This window comes from Lycium barbarum, chromosome 5, assembly GCF_019175385.1.
Source record: "Lycium barbarum isolate Lr01 chromosome 5, ASM1917538v2, whole genome shotgun sequence".
NCBI classification, from domain to species: Eukaryota; Viridiplantae; Streptophyta; class Magnoliopsida; order Solanales; family Solanaceae; genus Lycium; species Lycium barbarum.
In genome coordinates, this window is record NC_083341.1 from 22,342,972 (window position 1) to 22,359,836 (window position 16,865).

General features: G+C 37.6%; 1 pseudogene; it reads left to right on the forward strand.

Moving 5' to 3' along the window:
• The first annotated feature begins 13,575 nt into the window (after positions 1-13,575).
• Positions 13,576-15,508, forward strand: LOC132639316 (putative late blight resistance protein homolog R1B-16; annotated as a pseudogene).
• Positions 15,509-16,865: the final 1,357 nt, after the last annotated feature.

Genomic DNA, 16,865 nt, shown 5'->3' on the forward strand with positions numbered 1-16,865 from the left:
CTATCTTATCTCCTCCCACTTAATAATCGATCCTTGACTCTTCATATAAGGAACCATATTCTTAACTTAGTACCGCTTTGTTCTTTAGGATACACCACCTGTGTCAATCCGTCCCTTGCTGCCTAAAACTAATTCTATCCGTCCTGATCATCCCCCATCTCGCTCCTATCGTGTTGACCTTCCTCCTACTAATTATCCTACTTTTATTATTTATCTTTACCGTAGTCTCGGCCTTATACGCCCAACTAAAGATATCATCCATGCCCTTAGGCGTCTTCTCGCTATACTTTACATAACAATTCTTGTTACGGCTCATTGTACCCAGATCATAATCCACCCTATAGAGTGACACTTCTTGATCTCGTTTGCAAACCTGCTCATAACATAGGGTAGCCTCATGAAGCAAGCATACTCAACCTGTTATCCTTTTTAGTCAGTCACATTACATTTACCATATGGCTTATTTGCACACGTATTCGCATTAATCATAAAAGGGTGCTAGCAATATACCTGGAGTAATATCAGGGGAAGACTCAGGATCCCGTCGTTCAGCTAACGCCTGGGTATGATGCTGGGATCCGCTTGGACTAGGCGTTCTTCGGTCTCTACCACTGCTTACTAGCCCCTGTGGCCCTGACCATGGAGGGCGTGTCGATAATGAAGAGCCCGTTACCATTCCCGTAGTCCGAACCTCACTTTTACCATGTAGCGATGGACAATTTCGCTTTAAATGGCCCGCCTAGCACAAGCATAACAAACATCCGAGCCCCGGCGACACGGTCCCCAATGTAACCTGCGACACTGAATACATCGTGGTACTGGTGACCTCTTCTGACCGGAATCACTCTGAACCCGAGAACGAGAAACTCTGAGACTCTGTTATGAGCTTGAATAAGCAGGTCCATCAAATCTGGGTCTGGGAAACTGTGGAGGTGCATCTCTAATCTCACGGTCAGACCCAAAGGAATTAACTCCCTTTCTCCAACCCCTGTCATCGTGACTCGCATTCTGCCGCTGAGTCTGAGCGGCTACCAATTGAGTCAGTAAAAGAATGGCCTGTCTCATCTCTTGGCCCGTGGTATCTTGCGAAGGAACGGGGGGTACTGGAGCTAAGATCGAGGCTTCCCTCTGATCCTTAAAAGTGGGAGAGGTATGGGAAAATCGAAGTGGGGCGTTATTCTGGGGTTCGCCCTCCTCCATATCCGTAGACGGCTCTCGATCAAGCCCTTCTTCAACCACCATCTTGCCCTTCTGGGCCGTCGTAGCTTTTCCCTTCATCTGTTTGGCTGAAATGACAACGCACCGTTAGGGGAGAGATAGTCTTATAACACAGCCCTATCGCACGATCTATTAAGAAGAAAGATGGTCATGTTTCCTAAATGCCCGGTAGCCTCCTGTTTAGAGATGTGGTGCACAACACCCCGATAAACAAGACTCTACTAGACACGGCTCGTAGACACTTCCTAGGACGAACTGCTCTGATACCACTTGTGTCACGACCCGGCTAGGGGCCGCGACGGGTACCCGGGGCTAACTACCGAGCACCGCTCGTGCTATCATTTACCTAATCCATTTAACAATCATTCATCTATTTCCAGTTAACTTTAAAAAGAGGATTTGCTTTTCATTACAAAAATATAACGTGTTGATACAACAACATATTTCAATATACTTATACACATGCGTACTACCCACGTTGTGGAACCACACAACCTACATCGAGCATCTATGAGCCTCTATTGAGTGACATACAAATATATACACAAAAGGAACAACCAATTAGCACCTCCGGAAGATGGAGTGCTCTTCAGCTCGGCTAGTGACTCCTATCAGTCTGGACCGCTTTCCCGTCTACCTGTGGGCATGAACACATCATCCAAAGAGAAGGATGTCAGTACGAGCATTGTACTGAGTATGTAAGGCATACATCAAGAAATAAAGTAAGAATAAGAAAGTAAAGTAAGTACAAGGAGATAATCGATAACTGCTTGCCTCTTAAGGCGGATCCATGCATGCATACTCATAAAGCATCATATAGTAAATTGTTGCGGAACGCGCAGCCCGATCCATATGTCATCATATGTTAGTGCCAAGGAATGTACGACCCGATCCATAAATATAATAAGTTAGTGCCGAGGAACGTACGACCCGATCCATAACCCATATATCCCGCGTCCGGGATGAAATCATGATATGCCAGCTGACCAGGTGGCTATGCGTCTATAGCGCCTCACCTTCCAGATATCCCCTGAATACATATACATATCATATACTTATACCATATACTTCGCATACATGAGAGCCCAAGGAAAAGTTGTAAGTACGTCGGAGTGACGTAAGGTCGAAAGCCTCCGATTATGTTATGGAGTAATCATTGTCGCTTTGTCTCACCTTGAAGGAACAATTATTATAAGGTGAGACTATCAATGAAGAATAACATTAAAATAAAATATAGAATAAAATCATGAACTTCATAAGGCATCCATTCATATACTTTGGAAGATTTAGAAATAAAGTCACCATCCATGAATAAATTGAGAAATCAGTAAATAGCTCGACGTTCTCATATAGTCCTTGAAATCGAAAACTTGAAACTTCTAAACATAAGATTTGCTCTCATCATGGTCAGCGTAATAATATTCTCATTTTTGACATCATCATTATTATTGAAAACAATATCCATGGTCGTTATCATAAACGCTCACATAATCACAACCTTTGGTTTTGGAAAATGGGATTACTTTGGAAAACATTTATGGAATATCAAGAAGGAAATCGTGCTTCGGAATCTTAGACTATTTAACCTTTGATAGCAAGGAAAAGATGGGAGCATTTATGAAATTGTAAGCTAGGGATCATGCCTTTGAAAGAAAGGGAATAGCCTCACATACCTTCGACGTTTACAATTCTTATTGCTTACTCGTTCTCCCTAATGCACTCGTATATACCTTCAAGAGAATTCATGTCGTCGTTAGCTAAGTAATTATAAGAACGGACTACTATTTCTAAGGAAAATTGGATAGCACTTCCTTCATTTCTAATACTTTTCCCATGTTTCATTTCAACTCTCATACATTCGTAACGACACTCACAATATTACTTTCAACAATCATCACTTATACACTTTAAGAAAAATCTACCATTTTCCTCCAATTTCTCCACATCCATGGTTATAGCTCGTTATCACGTTTTCTCGTATATAATACTTATTTCATGGTCTAGACGTTATTTATAACATATTCACAACCGTAGCTTATCAACATTCATGACTCCATTCAACTACTATTCAATTATGCCACTATTCACCCATGCAAGACCCATTTTCTATGTTCTTATACATTTCAAGTATCTAAGCCTTCCAATACCTTGAACCATATGGTATAGTCATGAAACATACCTTGGATGATGGTGGAACAAGCCTTGAGCAACAATACTCTTTTTATACCAAAACCCTATTTCAACCCTTTTGAGATTTCTTGAAGAAGATGACTTCCAATAGAGTCTCATGCACTTGCTTTCATGAATTAGATGTTGATGATCTTGGTTTCCCTTTGATCTCTTGAATTTTGTGGATGAATATTTGGAGAGCTTCTAGAGTGTTCTTGAAGGTTGTATGGATGAAAAATGAAATAAAATGAGGCTTTGGTCTCTTTTATTAACTCAAAGTTTGATCTTTAATGAATTCCAGTCGGGGTGAAAAGTGGTCGTAAACCACAGTTTACGAGCCGTAAACTGGTTTACGAGCCGTCCTCCCTGTTCGTATTTAAGCATGTCCAAAACAGAGAAGTTGGCTGAAGAATATTGCAGTTTACGATCGAGGTTTACGGTCCGTAAACCAGTTTACGGGCCGTATTCCAAGTCGTATTTAAGCATTCCCACACTTTAACAGAAAGTTGGAATTTGAAAGGCTGGAGGACGATGGTGGTTTACAGTCCCTAAATCACTTTACGGGACGTAAATCACTATACGACCACTGGGCTGCATGAAATTCTACAACTTTTCCATTTCCAAAAATTCACGAATCATCACCCCTTGCTTAGTAAAACACCCCACACTCATACCCTTGTCGTTCTATTCCTTGTACATGTACGGGGACTTTTCCGAGGTGTAACACCTATAGCGCAGGAAATTATTGCGCTATAGGTAGAAAAGGAACTCCTTTTTTTGCCATTATTTTGGTCCATTTGGCCTTTTCCCCGTCATTTAGGTTCCGGATTCAAATAGCTTACCATCACAACAAAGAAATCTCACCCGAATTTATATGGCTCTATTCATGAGATTCAAACTATGTAAAGTTTGACCAACATTTTAAAATAAATGTTTTCATCTAATCGACATGAGAACAATTGTAATTTATACAATAATATTTTTCATATAGTTTTTGAACATATAAATTTTGATTTACAAATTATGAATTGATCTAATCCAATTTAGCTTAAAATGAATTAAATTGACTCTTGGGAAGCAAAAACTGCCACCAAGATTGAGACATAGGGAGTAGCAGTTACATGATCTTAGATTCAAGAAAGCCCATTACGTTCTCACCATTTAGACATTTGACCTTTTTCGGCGAGAGTTTTTTTCTTTTTCCATCCATTGATTTTAGAATCAAAAGGGTTATCGATCGGTCCATCCAAAGTGATCGGGGTATTGTTTCTGAACCATTAATTATTTATATCATATTATAGTAATTTTTTATAGTTACATTATTTTATATTGTGTTGATATTTTGTTATATCGTTAATAGAGGCGGAGTCAGGATTTAAAGTATTGAATATGATAACATTACTTAGAACTTAGGGGACTAAACTGTAATTACTAGAACTTAGACAGTTAGTGGAAATTAGTTAATTAATGAGTTAGTTAGTTAGTTAATGATGGTTATCTTAGTTGTATAAATACATGATGTACAACTCATTTTTCAGTTGAATGAAATCAGTGATTCAATCCTCAACTTCTTCTTCCTCATTCTCTCTCAACTGCTCGAGCTTCAATCTCCATTAATGGAGTAAATTCATCATGGTATCAGAGCGGTACAGTCACTAGACTGATTACCGATCCAATTTTTCACAGCTCAGAAGCAATTTGAGAAATCACAACAATGGCGGTGGACAATACACTACCAGAAAACCTAAATCACAATCATCCATTATATCTCAGTTCAATTGACAACTCTGGAGCAGTTTTAATTGCACTGCAATTAACTGGTGCTGAAAATTACTCGATCCTCATTCATTAACTCTTGTGTTGCTCAGAACTCTAGTACTATACATCATGTTCCTCAGTCTAACACCTCTATTACTGATGTCTGCCTTTGGCATAGAAGACTTGGCCACACCTCTTCTAAAGCTCTTACTCATATGTTCTCTTTACCTTTCAATTCTTGTACTCAAGAAGTTCACAAATGTACTGTGTGTCCACTAGCTAAACAAACTAGATTGCCATTTCCTACTAGCAATTCTAGAATTGCAAATGTGTTTCATATTCTTCATTGTGATGTCTGGGGTCCTTACAAAGTGCCTACTTATGATGGTAACAGGTTCTTTGTCACTATTGTTGATGATTGCTCTAGAATGCTATGGATTTTCTTAATAAAGTTCAAATATGATGTTCTGGTCATCTTGCAGAATTTCCTAACTATGGTGAAAAACCAGTTTGCTGCTTCTGTTAAAGTCATTAGAACTGATAATGGAACAGAGTTTGTTAATCATGAATGTCAAAAACTCTTTAGTTCTCTTGGCATCGTTCATCAGAGAACTTGTATCCATACTCCTCAGCAAAATGGTATAGCTGAGAGAAAGCATAGACACCTTCTAGAAGTAGCAAGGGCAATCAAATTTCAAGGTCATATTCCTTTAAAATACTGGGGTCATTTTGTTCTGGCAGCAGCCTATCTTATCAATAGATTACCTACATCAGTACTTGATGGTAAATCCCCTTTTGAGTCATTTCACAAAGTGAAACCTTTTCTGAATCACCTGAGGGTTCTAGGCTGTCTTTGCTTTGCTGCTGCTTTACCTAAGAATGACAAGTTCTAACCTAGAAGTATTCCATCTGTTCATATGGGATACAGTCCAACCACCAAAGGCTATATTCTCTATAATCTAAAAGACAAACAATTCTTTATCAGTAGGGATGTTTAATTTAGAGAAAATACCTTCCCTTTCAGCACTAACTCTACTGAAGATTTCAGAATATTCCTATCTGCTGATGAGCCTGTTCAGGATCCTGATCCCACTAGTTCTCCTATAGTACCACCCCTTCCTTCTCCACCTGTAGCTCCCATCATGTCTACTTCAAATGTCCCTGCCTCCTCTTCTCCACCAGCACCTCCTACTAGACTGTCCACCAGAGGCAGAAACCTCAAATATGGCAAAAAGACTACATTACTGCTTACTCTTCCACCATTCCTACTGATATACAACCTTACTCTATTGCCAACTACATCTGCTATGATCATTTATCCCCTTCCTATCAAGCCTATGTTGTTGCTTCCTCTACTGAGATTGAACCAAGTACCTTTGAGGAAGCTAGCCTTGATCCAAGGTGGGTTCAAGTTATGCAGACTGAAATTTCAGCCTTGGAAGAGAATAATACCTGGTCAGTTATGCCTCTACCATCTAATAAGTCAGTTATTGGTTGCAAGTGGATCTTTAAGATCAAGTATAAAGCAGATGGCACTATAGAGAGGTACAAAGCCAGATTGGTAGCCAAAGGTTTTAATCAAAGAGAGGGTCTTGATTACCAGGAGACTTTTTCTCCTGTTGTAAAGATGGTCACAGTTAGATCAGTCCTTGCTATTGCCTCTTCTCATCAGTGGCATGTCCATCAAATGGATGTGTACAATGCCTCTCTTCAAGGTGATTTACATGATGAGGTTTACATTTCTCTTCCTCAAGGCTTTAAACCACCTGCTGGATTTGATGTGCAGGGGGAGAAACCTGTGTATAAGCTCATCAAATCCCTTTATGGGCTGAAACAAACACCTAGGGAGTGGAATATGAAACTTACTGAAGCACTACTTAATCTTGGTTTTGTTCAAAGTCATTTGGACTACTCCTTATTTACCAAGAAGGCTGATTCATCTATTCTCATCCTTCTTGTGTATGTGGATGACCTGCTTATTACAGGTAGCAATATTAATCTTATTACTCAGACAAAAGAAATGTTACAGAAAATTTTCAAATTCAAGGACCTAGTTGAACTTAGATACTTTCTAGGCATAGAGTTTGCTAGATCAGAGAAAGGCATACTTATGCACCAAAGAAAGTATACTCTAGAGATCATTTCTGAAGCTGGTTTAGGTGCTGCAAGACCAGCCTCTACACCTATGGATCCCAATACCAAACTCACTACAATAGAGTATGATAAGATGATAGCTGCTAACAAAGAAGAAGATGAGAAGAGAAGTATCTCAAGTGAAGATAAATTGTTACAGGATGTCGGGGTGTATAGAAGAATGGTAGGAAAATTACTCTATCTAACAGTTACCAGGCCAGATATCTCATTTGCAACTCAAACTCTAAGTCAATTCCTTAATCAACCTAAACAGTCTCATCTAGATGCTGCAATGAGAGTAGTTAGATATATCAAGGGATAGGTAGGCTTGGGAATTCTGTTGTCCGGCGAACCATCAAAGAAAATGACAATTTTGTGTGATGCTAATTGGGCTGCTTGCCTAAACACAAGGAGATCTGTTTCTGGATTTTTCATCAAGTATGGAGATTCACTCATATCTTGGAAGTCAAAGAAGCAAGGGGTTGTTTCAAGGAGCTCAGCAGCGGCTGAGTATAGAAGCATGGCAAACTCAGTTGCAGAAGTAGTTTGGTTACAGGAACTATTCATGGAACTAGAAGTTGCAGTTGAGACTCCTATTTCAGTGTACAGTGATAGCAAGTCAGCTATGCAAATAGCTGCAAATCCTGTGTTCCATGAAAGGACAAAGCACATAGAACTTGATTGTCACTTCATCAGGGAGAAGATACAAAAGGGACTGATTGAAACAAGATACATAAACACTAAGGAGCTGGCAGCAGACCTACTTACAAAGGGGTTGGGAAAACCACAACATGAGTATCTGTTGTCCAAGCTGGGAGTGCTAAATATCTTTGCACATCACAGCTTGAGGGGGAGTATTGAAGATGATGACATTATTTAGAACTTAGGGGACTAAACTGTAATTACTAGAACTTAGACAGTTAGTGGAAATTAGTTAATTAATGAGTTAGTTAGTTAGTTAATGATGGTTATCTTAGTTGTATAAATACATGATGTACAGCTCATTTTTCAGTTGAATGAAATCAGTGATTCAATCTTCAACTTCTTCTTCCTCATTCTCTCTCAACGGCTCGAGCTTCAATCTCCATTAATGGAGTAAATTCATCATAAAGCTTGTGGGTTCGGAGTTCTAAATTAATAATTTGTATATATTTGACAAAAAATTTAATACAAATATATGGTTCGGACCAAAACTACTGGGTTCGGCCGAATCCATGCCCGAAGGGCTAGCTCCGCCCCTGATTGTCAATATAGATCTAAACTCAAAAGATAAGGCAAAACACATGTTTTGCACCCCTAAAATTGTCTTGAAACCCCTCTTACATAACTAGCGGCTTTCCTTAAACTTGGTCTTCTTCGAAGCGAGTCTAATAAATCCTTTAAAAATACATAATCAATTCTAATTTTTGGCAGGAGGTATTTCAAACATTCTGCTACATTACATGTCACGTCAAAGTCGTGTCAAATGTCACATTGTGACTGTCTATGTGACTACCTGGGCTTTTCTAGCATGGGCAGATGCAGTTGTCTTCACTGATAATAGTCAAAAATCTAGGCGTATGTCATTCTTAAAATTCACGTACTTTGCTATTTCTGGTGGGAACCGGCCGCAAAACTCCTTTTTTGGTGTAGATCCTTTCGGACACCAGAAAAGGATTTTACACCAGATTCCTTCTACTCCTTATATAAGCCAGCAAAAAGTAGAATGTTAATTGACAGATGGTTGATCCAACATTATATTTGATATTAACATACTATGTTAATTATCTGTGCTTTGTTTACTCAGTGACGTAGTTTAAAAATTCGCTTTGTAGGAAGCTGTTCGTTAAGTATGAATAATAGCATGTCTGAATTTGGATATTGACTGAAAACAGATCTTATTGTTTTATTAACATCCTAGTACAACTGGAAACAAAGCTTCACATTAGATGCACACAGGAAAAACGGAAGGAAAAATAAGAAGAAGATACATGCAAATATTAGTACATAACAGATAAGGCAGCCAACATGGCGCAGCTGCTCCTTCAAAGCGCTTCACGTGCAATGGCAATTACTCAGTGACGTAGTTTAAAAATTCGCTTTGTAGGAAGCTGTTCGTTAAGTATGAATAATAGCATGTCTGAATTTGGATATTGACAGAAAACAGATCTTATTGTTTTATTAACATCCTAGTACAACTGGAAACAAAGCTTCACATTAGATGCACACAGGAAAAACGGAAGGAAAAATAAGAAGAAGATACATGCAAATATTAGTACATAACAGATAAGGCAGCCAACATGGCGCAGCTGCTCCTTCAAAGCCATTATCTGATGGAAATTCTCTTTTAGTGTTTGCTAATGATTGTTTTCAGCTCCCTGTTTATAAATAAGCGGGAAGACGGATTCCTAATTTAGTGCTTGCTGATTGTTTTCAGCTCCCTGTTTATAAATAAAGGGGAAGACGGATTTTTTTTTTAGTGTTTGCTGGTAATTGTTTTTAGCTCCCTGTTTATAAATAGACGGGAAGACATTTTTCTTTTAGTGCTTGTTGATGATTGCTTTCAGCTCCTTGGTTGTAAATAAACGAGAAGACGGATTTCTCTTTTACTGCTTGCCGATGATCGTGTTCAGCTCCCCATTTATAAATAAATGGGAAGACGAATTTTTCTTTTAGTGCTTGCTGGTGATTGTTTTCAGCTTCCTGTTTATAAATAAACGGGAAGACAAATTTTTCTTTTAGAGCTTGCACATGATTGTTTCAGTTCCCTCTTTATAAATAAATGGTAAGGCGAATTTTTCTTTTAGTCCTTGCTGGTGATTGTTTTCAGCTTCATGTCTATAAATAAATGGGAAGACTAATTTCTCTTTTAGTCCTTAGCTCATGATTGTTTTCAGTTCCCTGTTTATAAATAAACGGGAAGACAGATTTTTCTTTTAGTGCTTGTTGGTGATTGTTTTTTGCTCTCTGCTTATAAGCAAACAGGAAGACGGATTCCTCTTTTAGTGCTTGCTGATTGTTTTCAGCTCCCTGTTTTTATAAATGGAAGACGGATTTCACATTTATTTCTTGCTGATGATTGTTTTTAGCTCCCTCTTTCCAAAAAAAAAAAAGAAGGCGGATTTTTATTTTAGTGTTTGCTGGTAGTCATTTTCAGCTCCATGTTTATAATAAAACGGGAAGAAGGATTTCTCTTTTAGTGTTTGCTAGTGATCGTTTTCTGCTCCCTGTTTATAAATAAACGGGAAGACTGATATCTCTTTTAGTGCTTGCTGGTGATTGTTTTCTGCTCCCTGTTTATATATAAACGGGAAGACGGATTTCTCTTTTAGTGCTTGCTGGTTTTTCAGCTCCCTGTTTATAAATAAATGGGAAGACGGATTTTTCTTTTAGTGTTTGCTGGTGGTCATTTTCAGCTCCCTGTTTATAAATAAACGGGAAGATGAATTTCTCTTTTAGTGCTTGCTGGTGATCGTTTTCAGCTCCCTGTTTATTTATAAACAGGAAGATGAATTTCTCTTTTAGTGCTTGCTGGTGATCGTTTTCAGCTCCCTGTTTATAAATAAACGGGAAGACGGATTTCTCTTTTAGTGCTTGCTGGTGATTGTTTTTAGCTCCCTATTTATAAATAAACGGAAAGACGGATTTCTCTTTTCGTGCTTGCTAGTGATTGTTTTTACCTCCCTGTTTATTAATAAAGGGGAAGACGAATTTCTCTTTTAGTGCTTGCTGGTGATTGATTTTAGCTCCCTCTTTATAAATAAATGGGTAGAAGTATTTCTCTTTTAGTGCTTGTTGATGATACCTTTCGACCATTTTCCTAGCCTCTGTTCCTTTGAGCAACCTCCCATATGAGGTGAGCAACATATATAAATGCTCTTAATCACAATTTATATAGTACTAAGTAGTACCAATATTGAACAAAATATTACTCCTAGCTAGTATTCAAGACTGAGGAGAATAGAGTGAAAATTAAATTAAATTAAATTGACAGCAGAATTAAGAGATTCAAATATAGAACACAAAAAACAAGCTTAAGATCCATTTGTTTTTTCTGTTGAGTCCTTCAGAAATTTTCCTGAAGTAAGGTGTATATGTATAGTGGAGATGTAACACTCACCAAAGAAAAAAAAAAAAAAACGAAAATAATTGGACAACTAAATTACTACTTAATAAACTGGCCTATTTAATAACGTTAGAGGAACCTTTTGCCTCTACCTATACGTGAGGGATTAACTTGAAAGGACAGAAATATTTATTGGTACGTAATATTTTCTTTAAAACGACGAAAATATAAGAAAGTCATCCAGGTACATCCATATTTTACTAATTATCTAGGCATAATATATAATATACGTACATAATGATAAATCATGAAATCTTAGCTATAGAACAACATATTATTTCTAGCCAAATGCATAACAGAAACTTTTTAAGAGACGCTTTTGGACATATATAGAGGAGTTAATTCCTTGATGATCATTTAAGTTATGAACATCAATGACTTTAAAATATTTGGGGATAACAAAGTCATCCAAATATGTCCGCATCTCCTATAAGTTAAAATAAAACCAAGCCGGATAATCGTAGATAACAAACACGGTAAACACATGTATGGAGCAATTCCAAAAGCATATAATCCGAGGAGTAACACGTGCATGTGTGGTTAATAAATCCACATCCTTGAAGGTGTTAATTATAAGTTGCGCGCGTGCGATGTTAATTCCTTAGAGTCATCTCAGGACGTTTAGTGGTTGAACAATCAACGGTTTATTTATGGTGTTAGTTATCTGTCCTTTAAATTTTCACCTCAATCATATGTTTACGAAATGTATATATATAGAAACTAAATAAAATATTAGGAGGTTGAAGGAGAGCAATCAACTAAACATTAGCTTTCGCCATCACACACTCATATATTTGAGAAAAGAGTTCAAATTTTATGCACTGTTAGTGTAAATAATTTTTTACACTATCAAGTCATCCAAAAGATATATACAGATAAGTCTCCTTAAAACTAGTTCTTGCGTGAATAACAACTTAACGTAACACAAGTATTGGTCAAGTATTTTAACTCGGAGCCAAAGCACACAAGAGAGGAGTTAAAAGTATCTTTGTTGGACTTTGTACGTTTTGATGATTGATAAAAATATATGGGCCAAATAAGTGGGCTGGACCAAGTGCATAAACATGCAAGAAGTAGGCCATACTAAATGAACCGGGTATATATGCAGTTTCATGTTTCGTTCCAAAATCGAGTTGTGGTAGGACTCTTGGAATGAAGAAGTCTCGTAATATTGACAAAGTGTACAAGATCTTAGAGTCCAAGATATACTTATCTTGGATAAGCTTTGGACTCTCTTCAAGCGTATCTATAGCCATGTGAAAGCAAAGAAGTTGCCTCCATCTCAAACACTATCACTCCTCAAGTCCTATCCAATAAGTGTTTGTGAATAACCCGTTTGTCTTCACAGTTTGCTACATATATGCAGGTCTTCTATGAAGAGACTCTCACACTTATACTAAGAGTAAAAGCAGAAATCAAGCAAATAAGCAATTGCATATTTGAGAGACTCTGACTAGTTGTTGAAGTGATGCCTAATACAAAGGACCAGATTGAAGAACATATTTCATAGTCATATGGTTAGCAGTCTTCAAGTTTAGAAATCTTGTATGAGGATTGTGATTGAGTTACACTTATTTCCATCTTTGTAGAAGCATTGTTTTAGGTAAAACCTTATTAAATTCAGCTCCACATTGAAGGCAGCTCGGAGGGAAATCAACGGTCTACATAGATTGTATTTCTTGTAACCTGAATTTTGTTGAGGCTTATAGTTATAATGAAGTTTGGGACAAATCTTGCGGAGGTGTAGGTCGTGATTTTTCACCCTTGTGAGTCGGGTGCTTTTCACATAAAAATATTATGTTGTTACTTTACTGTTCTTTATTATTCTGCAAATTAGTCTTAAGAAACAGATAAAGTAACCTGGTCCATCACTTAAGTGAAAATCAGAAATAACCCAATTCACCCACTCTCGTGTTATTTGGTTGTGCAAAAATCAATTGGTATCAGAGCGGGTTATCTTAAGAGGCTAACACCTTAAGAAAGATTAAGATGAATGTTGCATCGCCAATTGGACACAGTGAAGACCAATCTCTCAATATACCTCCATTGTTCAATGAGAAGTACTATACTAGGTGGAAAGCTCATATGGAGGACTTTCTACAAGCTGATGACTATGAGTTATGGGATAGGATCACCGATGGACCAAGATTTCTATAAAGAAGGATGCTGAAGGAAATGATGTGAGGAAGGAAATGAGTGAGTACACTCCAGATGATTTTAAGATACTTGAGAAAAATGCTAAGGAAAAAAACTTCCTTGGTTGTGGTCTTGGACCGGATGAGTATAACATGGTCTCTGGTTGTAAAACTGCAAAGCAGATTTGGGATGCCTTAGTGAATGCTCACGAAGGAACAAGTCGGGTAACTAAGTTCAGAGGGGCTATGCTTGCTATTGACTATGAAATGGTTAAAATAAAAGCAGGAGAAACAATCTTAGAGATGATCACATGGTTCATGTCTATTATGAATGAACTGATATCACTAGGAAACTTCTATAACTTAAGATTTCATGGACAAAGTTCTTAAGACTTGTTATTTCCATAATTGGCATGCCAGGGCTTGGAAAAACAACTTTTTCTTACAAATTATATAATGATAAGTCCGTCGTTGATCATTTTGGTGTTCATGCTAGGTGTACAGTCGACCAAGAGCATAATCAGAAAAAGTTGTTACAAAAAATTTTCAATCAAGCTATTAGTTTCAAAGGAAGCTTCATTGAGGATGACATAGATTATGATGTTGCTAATAAGTTACGGAGACACTTGTTTAGAAAAGTTACCTTATTGTCTTAGATGACTTGTGGGATACTACAACTTGGGATGAGCTAATGATGCCTTTCCCTGAAGTTATGAAAGGAAGTAGAGTTACTTTAACAAGCCGAAAAATGGAAGTGGCTATGCAAGGTAAACGCCATAGTGAACCTCTTTATCTTCGATTACTCACACAAGGTGAAGATTGGAAATTATTAGAGAGTAAGGTATTCGGAGAAGAAAGTTTCCTCGATGAACTATTGGATGTTGGAGAAGAAATAGCCCAAAAATGTTAAGGGCTTCCTTTGGTACTTGATCTAATCGGTGGAGTCATTGCAAGCAAGGAAAAGAATAAGGCTTCATGGCTTGAAGTTCTAAATAATTTGAAATCCTTTATTTTTAAGGATGAAGCGGAAGTGATGAAGGCTATACAATTAAGTTATGACCATTTATCAGACCACCTAAAGTCGTGCTTCATTTACCTTGCAAGCTATCCAAAGGATGAAAAATTGTAATCTCTCTTTTGAAAGATTTATTGAGTGTTGAAGGACCTTTAGAACCAACTGATTTAAAGAGTGTGCAAGAAGTAATGGAGGTTTATTTGGATGAGTTAACTTCTAGTAGCTTGGTAACAGTTTTCCACGAGAGAGGTGGTGGGGACCCGAGTTGCCAATTCCATAATCTTATGCATGATTTTTGTTCTATAAAAGCTAAAGGTGTTTGACTTGATAAGCTCAAGTGCTTCGTCGTGATCATCTTCTTCAGATGTGATGCCACGAGGAATGGCCATTCATTATGATCATTCAGACGAAAGTGTTTTCTTATTCAATCCGAACAAGAAAAATCCTTATGCTAAACATCTCCTCTCTTTGAAGGTACATATAGAACATACATATCTGGATTACATTAATCTTCATACAACTGCCACTTAAGACCTTTGAGGCTTCTTAAAAGATTGGAGATGCTGGATATAAGATTGACGGATAATTAGATGAATGAAATAAGCATGCTCGATGATTTGGATGAAGAATCTCTCCCTCTGTCATTTTGAAACCTCTTGAATTTAGATATTCTGGTGATGTATAATGAGGAATCAAACATGGTACTATCACCTTGCATTTGGAGTCTTGCAAAGCTACAACATGTGTCCATCGCTATTTATTTTGTCTTTGATTCGGACATTGAAATCAACTATATTAGAGAATTTGAGAGAATTAGATTGGCTCAACCTTTCCTGTTCAGAACACTCGGGAGATATTTTCAAAAGGTTTCCTAATCTCCGAAACCTCGAATTCAGCATTGGTGAACCAATGATTGTTCAACGAAGCAAATTTGTTTCCCAAGATTGGATGTCCTTAATGAACTTGAACAAGTTTATGCAATAATTGCATTCGGCCCCATGAACATATACATGCATATCAGTGGGATTTTCACTTCTCTCTGAGCTTGAAAAATATTGCAACTGTAGGGTTCGATCTGACTTCTGATGCACTGTCAAGAATTGGGAGATCACTACCCAACCTTAAAAACTTGAGTCTATCAATGCAAGAATTCCGCGCGCGCGCGGAGGGGGGGGGGGGGGGGGGGGGATGCAACATGGAAGAAGTCACATCTCAAAATTTGAACATTGAGACAGGTGTTTTTTCTGACTGGCAGGTTAATGGAGAGGAATCATTTCTCGTGCTCGAGGAATTATCTAAACGCTATTGTACTGAGCTTAAGGAGATCCCTGACAGCTTTGGGGATACTTCTTCATTAAAGTCTATCACACTGTTTGGCAGCCTGTCATGATCTAACTATTTAATTTGATTTTCTGAATTTATGGAATGAAAACACAACAATTTTTTGGGATAATTTTCTATTATAATCAATGAAATGAAATTGCAATTATAGAAATTAAACTATCTACTTGACTGAAATTAAGATAGTCAAAGAGTCTCTTTGCTAGCTGAGATTATAGAATACAAAAAAAAAATCAGATTTAGATGAGAAAGAAAGAGAAGAAGTGTAGAAGAGATGAAGAAGAGAAGAGTAGTGAGACAGAATTTGGATTTTACCGTCTATTGAATAATGAGGCCGTTGTCCTCTGTCAGAGATCTATAACCAACTGGCTGAGGTGGCATGATCTCAGCCCTTACCGCTCATTAATTAACTTCTAATCTCGATCGTCCATTCTCCCATTCACGAAATGAGTAAAACCACTCAGACCCGCATTTGATTCCCCATAATTATTCTATTTATTCTTCTAATTACTCAGCACCATGGCTAGAATCATAACATACCCTACCCTCCTTGTCCTCAAGGATTAGAAACAAACCTAGAAAACCAGGATTTGATTTAGTTATAATCTTCCCAAGTAGCATCTTCAGGAAGTAGATTAGACCACTGAATTAACACCTTAACAACAGTTGCATTTCCTTTTTTAATCATTTGTCTTTGAAGTATGGAGACTGGCTTCACCAGGAACTGGCCTTCATCATTAGTTGTTGGAAAGACTGTTTGTACCACTGATTTGTTGCCCAATTTTATTCTCAGGCCAAAAAAAACATGGAATACTGGATGAACCTTAGAAGTTTGAGGTAGAAAGAGTTTGCAAGCCACCTGACCAACTTTAGCAATAACTTGGTAAGATCCATAATATTTGCAGCTTAGCATGAATTCTTTCTTAAGGCTAAGGAAGTTTGTCTGTATGATTGAAGCTTCAGAAAAACCATGTCCCTACTAGGAATTCCC